Here is an 8,297-nt window from a genome sequence, read left to right as displayed (position 1 = left end):
CCTATTTGAAATTCCATTAAATGCTCTAGTGTTAGAGGTTCATAACTGCAGCATAAAAAATTTTCTCCAGACTGAAACTTGTTATACAAGTCTCAGCCTAGAACCAGTTAAAAAAATTAGTCATTAAATAGCTTGTCTTTGAATGCAGACTTGTCATTTTCAATTCTTTGACTAAGCTGTTTAGACCGGTCTATACTCTTCTGTGCTGATGCTCTAAAAATTGTTTTTGAAGTGTTCATAGGAACAGTGATGAGACACATGAAGAAGAATATTTCTCAGTTTAGTCTGGGGAATGGAGTGGCTTCCCGTGCCCTCTTTAATGTCCAGTGTCCTTCAGTCCAAGTATCCTTCTGGCTCACGATTTCTATCATGTAGACCTTTATTCCTCTTCCAAGGTTGCCTGTCTATGCAGGATGGAGTGTGGAATCTTAGTCAGACGCTCAATGATTTCTCCTGTTTTCAGCCCCACATTAACCTTCCATGTTTAGGGGTACCTGGTCCCACAAATTTGAGTTTCCTTGGGGTTCTGCAATGAAAATCAGGTTGCTTCCTGCTTAGGCAGATGAAATAATACTGAAGAGCATCGTTACTTGAGTCCACATCTTGTGTGCCATTCGCTGTCTTTTTAATCTTAGATCAGGCACTCCAATTTGAGCCTCAGTCTCCTCATCTATAACAAAGGGATGGCAAACTGCAATGGGGTTTTTGTGAGAATCAAGTGAGTTAATGAGGATAAAGTTAAAACTGTAACAGAAGAATGGATTGGGCAGGACATGATAGGTCACTGTAAAGACTTGGCTTTTACTCTGAGTGAAATGGAGAATCACTGCAAGGTTTTGAGTGGAGGAGTGAAATGATCAGATTTATTAAAAAAAAAATAGAGGTTTTTGCCATTAGAATTTTCTGGCAGATTGAATGTCTTACAGATTAAAAGGGAAGAGTTAACGTTGATTCAAAGGATTTTAGCCTGAGCAGTGATGGAGTTTCCATCAAGTGAGACAGGGAAAGATATGGGTGGATTGGGTTTGGAGTAAAGGGAGATCAGGAGTTGTGTTTTGGTTTTCTATTGGACATCTAGAAAAAGTGTTGGGGAGCAAATTGTGGGCAGGAATTGTAAATTTGAGAGTCTTTGTATAGAGGCTGGGTTTAAAGCCATGAGAAGGGATTAGATCAACAATGCAGTGAGTATAAATAGAGTGCCAGGGACTGAGCCTCAGGACAGTCCACCAAGAGCTCAGGGTGAGGGAGAGAATTGGAGACTGAGGAGGGGTGCTCAGTAGAGTGTGAGGAATCCAAAGGAGTTGGTGTCCTGGAAGGCAAATGAAGAAGGTGGTTAGAGGAGAAGGGAGGATTAACCATGTTCAATGTGGCTGATAAGATTAGGACTGAGAATTGACTGTTGGATTTAAACAGTGAAGGTCCCTGGCAATGACAAGTGTAATTCTCAAGAGGATTTGGGGAAAAGTAAATGAAGTGGTTTTAAATGACAACAGAAGGAGAGGAATTGGAGACAGCAAGGTAGATAACCCTGTAAAGGAATTTTTCTGAAAAGCAAATAAAAGAAGTGGGATGGTAGCTTGCAAGTATTGGAGGCAAGAGCTGTATTATTATTATTTTTTTAAGAAAAGAGAAACAGTGGCTTATTTTTATGCTATGGGAATCAGCCTCCGTGCTCTAGAATGCTATAGTCTAATTCTAGATGCAGACTCTTTACATGCAATAGCTAATAAATGAAATCTGTGCTCACAGCTGTGTTACCGTGTTTGTGAGAGAAAAGCATTTGTAAGCAGAAAGCATAATGGTTAAGTGCATATATAAAGTTTTCTGGTCAAAATGCCTAGCTTCAAGTTCCAACATACATATACTATATAATATAGCAATTATATAACATATATATATATGTAAAATTATTGCCTACTTAAGAGAGTTTTGGTGAGGATGCCTTCAGTCCACTGATATTTATTGAATGCCTGATACATTCTAGGCACCCTTCTAGGTGCTGTGGATATAAGCACTGAACAAAAAAGAGATAATAAATGCTCATGCTTTTTCGTAATGCCTGACACATAGAAAGTATTCAGTAAACATATGTGCTTCTCGTTATTATCTTCATTGATATTATCATCATCATTCTTATCAGCACCAATACTGACTAAGAAATATCTGGAGAGGGACCAAGGTCATGAAATACTTGGAAATATGGAATACAATAAATGCTTGAAAGAACAGTGAAAATATAAAGAGAAAAGGGCACAGAAGGAATCCGTTTTTTGAAGATCAGAACTAGGAACAGAAGGTAGAAGGAGGGATATTATGGCTTGATATAAAAGTTTAGGAGATATAAATCTCCTAAATTCAATAGTATGGCTAACTGTGGGAGGGTGATTAGCTCTCACAGGTGCTATTCAGACAGCAGTCTCAGGAATGTTGTATTGGGTATTTCGACTCGGCTGTGATATGTTAGGCTTGGGAGTTTCTAAGATCACTTATGGATCTAAAATGTAAGAATTCTATAAAAGTTCTATAGATGTAAATAATTTGTCCTGCTTGGAATTTTTTTTTTTTTTTTTTTTTTTTTGACGGTATGCAGGCCTCTCACTGTTGTGTGGCCTCTCCCATTGCAGAGCACAGGCTCCGGACGCGCAGGCTCAGCAGCCATGGCTCAGGGGCCCAGCCGCTCCGCGGCATGTGGGATCTTGCCGGACTGGGGCACGAACCTGTGTCCCCTGCATCGGCAGGCTGACTCTCAACCACTGCGCCACCAGGGAAGCCCCCTGCTTGGAATTTTGACTCTTGTGTTCTTTAGTGAGTCATTTAAGCTCTTTGGGTGTTAGTTTTGGGTCTCATCTGTAAAAAGATGAGACCACTGACAATGACCTCTAATACCTTTTTAGCTCTAAAAACACTGAGACTAATGAATGAAAGCCATCTGAGAAACTTTTCCCACTTGTTTTCAGTGTTTGTTGGAGCTAGGAATGTGGAGAATTCTGGTCTATGCATGGTATATAATTCTATAATTCTTTTCTTTTTCCATTTGACTTTAAATATTAAAAAATACATGAATTATATTGGAAAGAAACTTTGTTTTGCAAACAAGCAGAGATGGCTCAGTAAATAAAAACTTTATTTCAGAGAGAATAACGTGCAGTATAGGTAAAATCACTTATTCTTGGCTCTGAAACCTAAGTTATGAACTGAACAAAATTGCAAACAATTATTGCTGTGAGAAACAGCTCCTGTTTGTAGATCTTAGGATGTTGACTCTGATCTGCACTGAGGGCTGGTTCTGTGGTGCCTGGGAGAAATATTGAGAAGAAGACAACCTTTCCTAGCATTTGTAGTTCTTTCCTTTTACATCTTTTTTTTTCCTCCAGTGCTCCATCTTTCTTCCTCTTTCCTTATTTTCCTGTGCCTTTTTTTTTTTCCTTTCTAAATCAGCAGTTATTTGAGTGTCTATTATATGCTCAGCATAACTGATGTAGGATGGAGGCAAGGGAGTACAAGGAAGTGTAAGACTTTGCCCCTCATTTTCAGGCATTTGTAGATTATTTAAGGAAGGAAGGAAGAAAGGAAAATACAATAAACTAAGCTCTTACAATGACCTTGCATAGTATTAAGCGCTGAGAAGACAAAGATTCATGCTTTCAAATGGTGTATAGTCTGGTGTTTGACAGACATTACTCATTTAATCCCCTCAACACCCCTTTGAGATACTTAGCCTATCCTCATTTTGCATATCAGAAGTTAAGAAATTTGTCTGTGTGTTTGAATCTAAAGCTGTATTTCTTATTCCTACATTGTGCTGCCTTGTAGGAACAACAGAATATAATTGGACCAGGTGCACTGTGGAGTGGAGTTGGCTGTATTTATAACAGGCATCTGAGGAAAGGAAAAGATATTACAGGTTGTTGGAAACATGATGAAGACTTTATGGGGAGGTGGGGACTTGAGTCATTTTCCTCATTCTTTTTTTTTTTTTTGAGGTGGACCATTTTTAAAGTCTTTATTGAATTTGTTACAATATTGCTTCTATTTTATGTTTTTAGGTTTTTTTGACCACGAAGCATGTGGGATCTTAACTCCCCAGCCAGGGATCGAACCACACCGCCTGCACTGGAAGGTGAAGTCCCAACCACTGTACCGCCAGGGAAGTCCCACCCATTCATTCTTTAATGAAATATTTATTAGGGACTTTATTGCCAATCACAGTGTCACACAGTGTGTGACACACAAATTTTAAAAAAGGTTGATGACTACAGACAAAATTATAACCAAAATTTTGTGTAATATGTTACATAGGGCACAAAAACCATATTTCATAATATCGAATATTTTTATTTTCCCAAGTTCAACTGACTTAAGTTAATTTCAATTTTTTGAATGAAGAGAACCTCTAAGGTCTTACAAAAAGTCAACCAAGATTCCTGCTTTATATTTGGTTTTCATTTAAAATGAACATTTAACGCAATGTTCCCCAAATTTAGTCGGAGTGAAGTAATCACTTGGGGTACTTCTTAAACTTAGGGATTCCAGAAAAATCTGGAAATCCATATTTTTAACAATGGCCGCAGTTTATTTTTATCATCAGCAAGTTTGGGAATCACTAATTTAGCCCAAAGCCACTTGAAATTTAACCTTTGATTTCTTGATAATCAACTCAGACTTGCACAGTCCAAGTTGGTTTGACACACACCTGCAGATGTTTGTCAGATCAGTGGGCCAGATGGACTTGAAATTGGCCTTAAGTTTTGATGGGAAAAAAGCATTCCAAACCAGAGTTAGGTGAACAGAATTTGAGGTAATTAATTAATTTTTTTTTTTGGTACGTGGGCCTCTCACTGTTGTGGTCTCTCCCATTGCGGAGCACAGGCTCTGGACGCGCAGGCTCAGTGGCCATGGCTCACGGGCCCAGCTGCTCCGTGGCATGTGGGATCTTCCCGGACCGGGGCAGGAACCCGTGTCCCCTGCATCGGCAGGCGGACTCTCAACCACTGCGCCACCAGGGAAGCCCGAGGTAATTAATTTTTAACGTATTAATGAAGGGAAAAAATACCCTCAAATCAGTGCCATTTCAAAATTCCTAAGATTAAGCTTTTGAGGGAAGAGAATCAGATGGTGTAGGTAAAAAGATGGTGGCAGTATCATTCATTTTAGTTTTATACACAGATATTTGAAGCAAATCAAATATGATAGGAAAGACGGAATCTGGTTTTTAGGAAAAGATTATTGTTTTGTTTTCAGTTTTAACAGAGTTCAAGGTTGAATAGCAAGGGGTGACCAAGAATTTTAGTGACAAAGTTTTCAGATACTGGAGGAGGGATAGTAAGAAAAAGAATCTGTTTTACATGTAAAATGCCTGATAAATATTTCTTAATGGTGATTATGATAAGCTTTCTCAAAACCTGAACTTTTTTTTTTTGATTAGGCAACTCAGGATTGGCTTGTGGTACAGGGAAAAAAGGTTCTTTAGCTTTTCAGTCCTTAGTGGTAAAGACTAATGTGATCTGTCCCAGATGTTAATCAATATGCTTAAGTTTGGGTTGGTCCAGTACTTAACTTACTGTGTGATTTTGAGAAAATTACTTAACTGTTCTGCTTTTCATTTAATCTCTGTCAAGGGAACCTAACAACACATATTCTATGAATCTTATTCGATTATTGTGAGGGTCAAATAAGATAATGGGTGTTAATACAAAGAGTTACTAAACTCCACTGATAATCAAAAATTCTGTGTACTCTGTCTCAAAATGGTCTGAAAAACCATTACTCTGCACTGTTTAAAAGGAGTATTTGATCAGGGAACCTAAGTCAGCCAAAGGAAAGGCCTTGAGATCCATCCAGTGCCCACATTCTCTCAGGTGACACAGTTGTAAGTTCATATCATCACCAGAAATCATTTCAACATCAGCGAATACAAGAACAGTGGTACGGGAGCCGCTCGTAAACCTCCCTGTTTCCTGCTGTGCTTGTTGAGCAGGTCAGTAGAGGCTGTCACTATGTCCCGCTGGCCATTTCTCTTTGCGCCTGTAACTCAGCAGCCAGCTTGTGTTCCTTCCTCATTTAAATACTGTTACTCACTTGGAATGCCAAGTGGGAAAATGCTGGCAATGCAAAGGTTAATAGAAGCGCTGACAAAACCCTAATTGCCTCGCACAGTATCTCTATAATTGTAGCTAGCACTTATCTCAGTTTCTCATACTCGTTCAGCCCATTGAGATCTGCCTCAAGCTGAGGATGAAAAGGGGGCCTCTGGAGTCGGCTGAATGAGCAGGGTCTGATAGAGTTATCAGGCTTTTGCAGATAGGATGCCCTGCCGCTGTTGGATGTGTTGTCATAATCAGTGTGTAGGCCAAACACCTGGACTTCTGCAAGAACCACCACTCCCCTTCCCACCTTGATTCTGTACTGGTGCCTAGTCCTTTCGCTGACTGGGAGGGACAGATGAAACTGAAAGGAACAAAGGTGCCAGTCTGAACTGGTCCTCAGATGCTTGACTGAACGTTTCCCATTAGGTCATTGTTTACCCTCATTTGAATATATGTTTATTTTCATACAGGGAGGCTTGGAAACATGCCCAACTCATCGACAGCAACTGACTGTAGCATTTGAAGCCCAAGCATGCTGAGGCTTGTTGAGTGTAATTGGCCGTGCTACATAGTGATGGCTTTGGGAGGGTGGAGATGCTAATGTTGCAACTTTGGGATATCAAGTCAGCTAATTTAACAAGGACCCAGACTTCTTATTATCAAGAGGCTAATGATATTGACCACCACCATTGTTTATCTCATTGTTAGCACTGAAATTTTACCTAAATATGGTGCTAATTAGACCAAAGTTGTTGGGTCAATTTGTGGAGGTAGAAAGATTGGCCTTGCATTTTTTAATTTTAATTTTCATACTCTGTGTGTTTGGTTCTGGTTAAAGGTTTCATGGAGGTACATGTTTGGGAAATTACCTGTCATCTCTCTACGTACCTATCTATCTATCAGTTTATTTGGTTTGCCTAAGCCAGGTGTGACACTATAGGTATGACACTACTATGCATACGGTTGGTGATATTTGTACTCAGTATTTTTACCCTGAATCTGGGTAGGTCATGGAGCTAACATTTTTCAGATGAAGCTGTGTATATACATAGACACTTCTGAAACTTTGTATTGATTTCCAAGGCAAAGGCCTTCACCAGCTTTTACAAAGGAATGTCTGAGGCAGAGCACAGAGCTGCTTTTGGTTCCTAGTCACATATTGGAGAACTTTCGGTCCTTTCACTTTGTTTCCCAGCAGAATCCAATACACTCAAGATCCACACTTCTCTCATTCAATCTGACTCTTTACACTGATGGTTGAATACGTTACCCATTTTCAGTAGCATTTTTGTTTGAAAGAGGCGGTATGGAGAGGGACGAGTTGATCTTGCCACACTAGAATGAGTACTAAAAATGACAGAATTCCAGTGATTGGTGGCAAGGATACTTTCAGAGAAAGGGCCCTTCATAATGAGCATCAATTCTCTAATCAGCTTTGGGAAAGAGGCCCCTACTCTGGACCATGACTGTAACAACCTGAGTCATGGGAATGAGTGGGTGTATGAGTGTATGGTTTGTGTACTGGGGGAGACGAAGCACATGCAGAAGAAATAGTTACTGAAAATTAAAACAGCTCTATAAAACATTGTGAGGGATGACATAAGTGAAGCAGCCCTCTGAATAAATGAATGATGTGCCAATGGCGGACATGGAGATCGGCTGTAACATTCTCACACGGCTAATAATAACAATAATGAAAATAAAGATAAGCATTTACTGAGCTTTTATTAAGTGCAGGAGCTGTCTTAAGTACTTCAAGGACTTCATTATAAGTCCTTGAAACCACTCAGTGAAATAGATACAATTCTTATTTCCATTTAGATGGTGTACTGGGGCATAGGGAACCCACATAAAGCGTTTGACTAGTAAGTTGTTTAAGTTGTGTCAAATCCAGCTGATTCTCATGCCCAAACCTGAGTGTTAGATATTATGCTACTTCCAACAAGGCCAGTTCAGAGTGTTCTTTTTTTTTTTGCGGTACGCAGGCCTCTCACTGTCGTGGCCTCTCCCGTTGCGGAGCACAGGCTCCGGACGCGCAGGTCCAGCGGCCATGGCTCACGGGCCCAGCCACTCTGCGGCATGTGGGATCTTCCCAGACTGGGGCACGAACCCGTGTCCCCTACATCGACAGGTGGACTCTCAACCACTGCGCCACCAGGGAAGCCCCAGAGTGTTCTTTAATTTTCATTCTCTTCTCAGAAAATTTTATAG

At 40.1% G+C, this 8,297-nt stretch overlaps 1 long non-coding RNA gene across 1 annotated transcript; it reads left to right on the top strand.

The window, feature by feature from the left end:
* The first annotated feature begins 1,143 nt into the window (after positions 1-1,143).
* LOC125964941 (uncharacterized) lies at positions 1,144-6,762 on the top strand. Its single transcript, XR_007478268.1, has 3 exons — positions 1,144-1,518; positions 3,814-4,120; positions 4,870-6,762. It is a non-coding gene; the product is annotated as an uncharacterized LOC125964941 (long non-coding RNA).
* Positions 6,763-8,297: the final 1,535 nt, after the last annotated feature.

The sequence above is a fragment of the Orcinus orca genome, chromosome 7 (genome assembly GCF_937001465.1).
Source record: "Orcinus orca chromosome 7, mOrcOrc1.1, whole genome shotgun sequence".
Lineage (NCBI taxonomy): Eukaryota > Metazoa > Chordata > Mammalia > Artiodactyla > Delphinidae > Orcinus > Orcinus orca.
This window is presented reverse-complemented; position numbering and strand designations above follow the sequence as displayed.